Source organism: Chiloscyllium plagiosum, chromosome 27 (genome assembly GCF_004010195.1).
Source record: "Chiloscyllium plagiosum isolate BGI_BamShark_2017 chromosome 27, ASM401019v2, whole genome shotgun sequence".
Lineage (NCBI taxonomy): Eukaryota > Metazoa > Chordata > Chondrichthyes > Orectolobiformes > Hemiscylliidae > Chiloscyllium > Chiloscyllium plagiosum.
The window spans coordinates 26,044,351-26,050,439 of NC_057736.1; positions in this window are offsets into that span (position 1 = coordinate 26,044,351).

The following is a 6,089-nucleotide window of genomic DNA, read 5'->3' on the forward strand; positions in this document are numbered from 1 at the left end:
AGGAAGGCATATGGCGTACTGGCTTTTATTGGTAGAGGAATTGAGTTCCGGAGTACTGAGGTCATGTTGCAGTTGTATAAGACTCTGGTGCTGCCGCATCTGGAGTATTGTGTGCAGTTTTGGTTGCCATACTATAGGAAGGATGTGGAGGCACTGGAACGTGTGCAGAGGAGGTTTACCAGGATGTTGCCTGGTATGGTAGGAAGATTGTGTGAGGAAAGGCTGAGGCACTTGGGGTTGTTTGCATTGGAGAAAAGAAGTTTTAGGGGTGACTTGATAGAGGTGTACAAGATGATTAGGAGTTTAGATAGGGTCGACAGTGCGAATCTTTTTCCACGTATGGAGTCAGCTATTACGAGGGGGCATAGCTTTAAATTAAGGGGTGGTAGGTAAAGGGCAGATGTTAGGGGTAGGTTCTTTACTCAGTGAGTCGTGAGTTCATGGAATGCCCTGGCAGTAGCAGTGGTGGACTCTCCCTCTTTATGGGCATATAAGCGGGCATTGGATAGGCATATGGAGGATAGTGGGCTAGTGTAGGTTAGGTGGGCTTGGATCGGCGCAACATCGAGGGCCGAAGGGACTGTACTGCGCTGTATTCTTCTATGTTCTATGTAACATGAGTTAAATAGGATTTGATAGACAAACTGTGAATGAACATCCCACAACTGGCATTGAAAAAGCAGATGCAGTCAAGACCAATCTCAAGATTTTTAGCAATCCAGCCAAGTATTAATGATACTGTCAATCCCAAATCTCTTTAAAACTTTGTCTCTTTCACAAAGTTTATCAAATCATCACTTTTGAATATCTATCATCTGATTTTCCTCAAAAGCTGTTCAACTTAGCATCACTCCAAAGGGTGCTCAACTCCCAATGGTTTGAAAACTTTTTTTGGAACTACCCTCTTGGATTTCCAAGGCTGTACTCTATCACCTGCTCATGGCATATTCCAGCTCTTCTGTAAATATCTAGCTTCACTGAACTGTCATAATCCCTGTACTTGTTTGATTGCCAGTTTCTCAGCTACATTGAGCTACAGATGCTGCTCCTGGACTTCTTTGAGCCTTAACCCTCTGGGAAGACAGTGATGTAGTACTAATGTTACTAATTTGTAAATCAGAAATCCACTTTAATGCTCTGGGAATATGGAATCGAATCTCCCCATGACAAATTCTGTAACTAAAAGCTATCCTACCATTAAGGGGAGGTAGGTATAGGACAGATGTTAGGGGTAGGTTCTTTACTCAGCGAGTCGTGAGTTCATGGAATGCCCTGCCAGTAGCAGTGGTGGACTCTCCCTCATTATGGGCATTTAAGCGGGCATTGGATTGGCATATGGAGGATAGTGGGCTAGTGTAGGTTAGGTGGGCTTGGATCGGCGCAACATCGAGGGCCGAAGGGCCTGTACTGCGCTGTATTCTTCTATGTTCTATGTTCTATGTAATCACTGTTATTAAAAACCCATCTAGTTCACTCAAACTTTGAGAGAAGTCAATCTGCCATCCTGACCCTTATCTGGCCTACACGTAACTCCAGACTTATAGCCCCTTCTAGGGATGGGTGATAAATCATGGCCCAGCCAGAAATGCTGACATCCATTGATGATTTTTTTTCAAAAGGCCCTTGAGACTTCAATGAGTCTCCTGTGCCTCAGAGCTAACTGCTGCCTGCAGCCACCTTTTCAGACTGACAGAAACTGACTCTTGAACTGATTTGAATGACTCATGAAAAACAAGCCCCATTTATGTTATCAGGAAGGAGCAAATGTAATCAGCATTAGAATATCTTGAGCCTTAAATATTTAAAGGCTGCTAGTAGCCACAGTAGATACCGATAAAGAAAATACAGTTGCATCATATGACGTTTAGGATTACTCGTAAAGATTGAATGGAGATGTTCCACAAAGCAGTCAGCAAATGTCCATTTAGTCTCCCAATATAGAGGATTCAGTATGATACCTACCTTTCTGAGACTGTTCCATACTTGACACCTTGGGACCAGCCTGCAATTACTTCCAACATTCCATCCATTTCCTATTTCACTCTTCCATGAAAAGACATGAAATGAGACACCAAACATTCCATTCAGGTGAATCAGTGATTTTGTATTTGCTGCTCACAATGTGATCCTCTCAACCCTGAATGTAAAATTAGCAACATTACAAGAATATAATAAGCTCCAACTGATACACAATTCTAAATTAACTTGCATTGCTGATTCCTGAAGAAGGGCCTGTGCCCGAAACGTCGAATCTCCTGTTCCCTGGATGCTGCCTGACCTGCTGTGCTGTTCCAGCAATAAAGTTTCAACTTTGATCTCCAGCATCTGCAGACCTCACTTTCTCCTTGCTGTTCCTTCATAATTGCTAATTCAAAGATATTGTATTTTCTATTTAATACCATTGTAAGAATACTATCATTATAATGGAAATTTTTCCATTCACATTAACACTTATACAGTTGTTAAAATGAACTAATAGTTACCACTTAGGTGGCCAACCTGAAATGAATTAAGGTTGCTTAGAGTGATCCTTTATCAAGATTAGTTCACCAGAGCATTTACCAATGATACATAACTTTCTGTCTTCTTTCTTTGAGTTGCCCCCATCAATAATACATATCTTCTGTCTTCCTTCTAGAGCCCTGCTTTTTGAGTTTTTATCAAGGGTTTACAAATAGAATTCCGTTTTTGAAAGAGTTCATTCATGTTGGATTTCTGGATTCAAATTAGTTAGTCTGATAACACGATTGGCTTTGTCGGTTGGATAGTGTATCCCTAAATCGTCTTCCATTTGCCCAGTTATGTAAGGATTTTGACCAAACTTCTACAATTAGTAGTTTTACACAATTCAACTTGTTCTATTCAATTCAGCTGTACCATTGCAATTAACAAGTATTGATGTGGTCACAAGCAATACAGCCATCCAGTTTCTACATCATAAATACTGCTCCAATCTGGCAACCAGTCCATTGGCTCTTTTTTTACAGTATTGAATGGCTCAAGATATCTGTGGACGTGTTTCCAGTAATAAATGTCTTTAGAAGAGATGAACAATGTCAAAAGACCATGTAAATTTATAATTTATTTGTTGCGAATATAAGTTACACTATTCTGATCAATGAAAAGAATAATGTTAGTATAAAATTTGCAAAATAAGTCACACCAATGTGATTTCCATTGTATAACCAGTGAATTTACTTGATTAGAATTTGCTTGCATACAATGGTATTGAATGGTGTGATTAACATATACGGTTAACTTTCCATGCGAATCTTAACCCACAAAGAAGTTAAGGAAGTTTAATAATTCTAGCTTGAATTTGAGGGACTTGTCAGACTTTTTAACCTCTTGGTTTGGTCTTTATGCCTAGAGGGTTGGTTTAGCTTAGATGGCTGGTTTGCAATATAAAGTGACACTGACAGCATGGGTTTAATCCCCACATGGGCGGAGATTACCATAAAGGTAATCTTTTGCCAACATCTTCCCCTCACTTCAAGTTAAGTTACCATCAATCATTTCCATCTAATGACAGAGCAGCCTTGTAGTCTGGTATGATGAAGTTACCTTTTGTCTTCACCCCTTACTGAGGACAGATACGCAGAACTATAAATGGTTGGATTCAAATAGCTTGGCTTGTTTTAATCAGGAGGTTCCTATAATATTATGAACCACAATAGCAAAATGTATTGAAGGTATCATGTTAAATCAGGATTAAATTATAGCCAAATTGCTCATTAGGAGCCACACATTATTTTTACTGTATATAATATAGCAAAAGGAAAATAATTCTAATGACATTGAAAAGCACTGTCAGAAACACAATGTTAGAAAATTGTAAAATGTTACTGTGATACCTGTAGTTCTATTTTGTAACTTTAGACTGTAATCTCATTTTTAGACACGCTTTGTACTGCACCTGCAATGCTTTTCTACACTTCTTATTGAATATGGTCGGTCCTTGGATTGATGATAGTGGTAGAACGATGGGAATGGAAGAGTATGGGACATGGCAGGAATATGATTATAGATCGTGATGGATTACAATTACGTTGCTGCAAAAGATCCACAACATTTCCTGAAAGACCCATTTTTAGCTGATATCCGTTTTGAATCTATCTCATTTAGCACAGTGGTATTGACATACACCAGAACACATTCATAATGTAACCAAGGGACTTCTTCACAAAGGCAGTGGTGACTTCTCCCAATATTGTCTTGGACAGGTGCACTTGTAAAAGGTTGGCCAGATGAGGTCATGTACATTTTTACCTTCTTTCATTCTCTCATCACCTGCTGTATACTTGTCACTGTTCAGCTAACCTGGTCAGTACAATGATAGGCAGTGAAGTGCTTCTTCCAAGTTGTGTTTAATATGGAGCAGTACAAATTCTGCAGCTAAGGAAATGCCTCATAACATTGGCACAAATCAGCTATCTCATCCTCAGACTTTGGTTGAAATATCTGTTTAAATTACATAGACACATTATTTTGCCTACCTTTTTTTCCAAGTTTGCTTGCCTTTCAATTAACTCAATGTGATTTGTATTCACTGAACTCTGCTTATAGAGAGAAAAGTAGGTAGGAATATGGAATTTGAAACACAAACAGATCAGCCATAAATTTATTCAATGTCAAACAGCAAACTCAAGGAGCCAAATGGCCTAATTCTGCGCCTTATCAAACATTCACATGCATGTTAGTAAATGCTGATATCCAGCTGAAGTAGAGCTAGATGAACTCAAAAGAGGCAGAAGGCAATTTGGACTAATAATGGCACAAATATTCACTGAATGTCTGCAATCCTGTTCAAATAAGGAACCAGTACTCATCTGCATGCAGTTCTTAAATGGTACATGATCATGTTTACATTTTTTTAATAATATATTTTTATTAAGAAAAAATAGATTTTAAAATATTACAACAAATACAAAACAATGCAATTCAAAACAGTACAAAAATAGTACAAAACTAAACCCAAATAATAAAAAAAACCCCAACCCATCTCCTATATGAATGTATAAACATATAAAGAGAAGTATAAAATAAAAAAAAACCTAAACTAGCTATTTAACGAACTAAATAAATACCTACCAACAAACAAATAAATAGTAATAACTCAGCCCAGCCAAACAAAACACTCATACATTCACAGTTCCTCCTCCCTGGACATTGGACTCGTGAAACACAATCGTTACGGCTATATAAAAGCCCTTGTTAGTGTGGCAGATAAATCTGTGTCCAGGTATTTCAAAAAGGGTTGCCATGTCTTGTAAAAATTCTCAGTTTTTACAAGGGGAATATGCTCCATAACAATCTTCCGCCAACCCGACAGGCCAGAGGGGTTTTCTGATATCCAACCTTGCAAGATATTCTTCCTTGCACAGAATGTAAGGATATTGAAAAGTTTTGCCTTATGCGAGTCTGCAGGAAATACAATGGGTAGGTCCAAAAGGAGCGAAATAGGGTCCTTCTCCACCCCTACACCTAAAATCCTCTCCATTGCACCTACCACAGCGCTCCAATATGTTTGAAGCCTGTCACAAGACCAAAAATAATGGGTAAGAGTACCCGTACAGACCTTGCACTTGGGGCATGCTGAAGATACCCCTGGTTTAAATTTTGACAAATAGTCTGGGGCTAAGTGAACCCTGTGGAGAATCTTCAACTGTAAAGCATGGGTCCTATTGCAAATTGATATCTTCCTTGTATTCTCCCAAATATCCTCCCATGCCTCTGAAGAAACTTCAACACCCGGCTCTCTTTCCCACATCTTGCAGAGTCGATCAGACTCATCTGAGGTGGCACCCCCCAATTGGTGATATAGAGTACTGACAGACAGTGTACTCTTAGCCCTTAGTACCCCTCTTTCTATGTCAGATTTGTAGGGATCAGTCAAAAGTGTGGACTTCTTTTGAATAAAATCACTAACTTGAAAAAAACGAAAGAGGTCTCTATCAGGTAACTCATACTTCCGTACTAACTGATCGAAGGACATCATTACATCTCCCTCAAATAAATCACCCATGCAAGATATACCCCTAGCTGCCCAACGTCTAAATCCTGAATCTATCATACCTGGTTGAAAACTC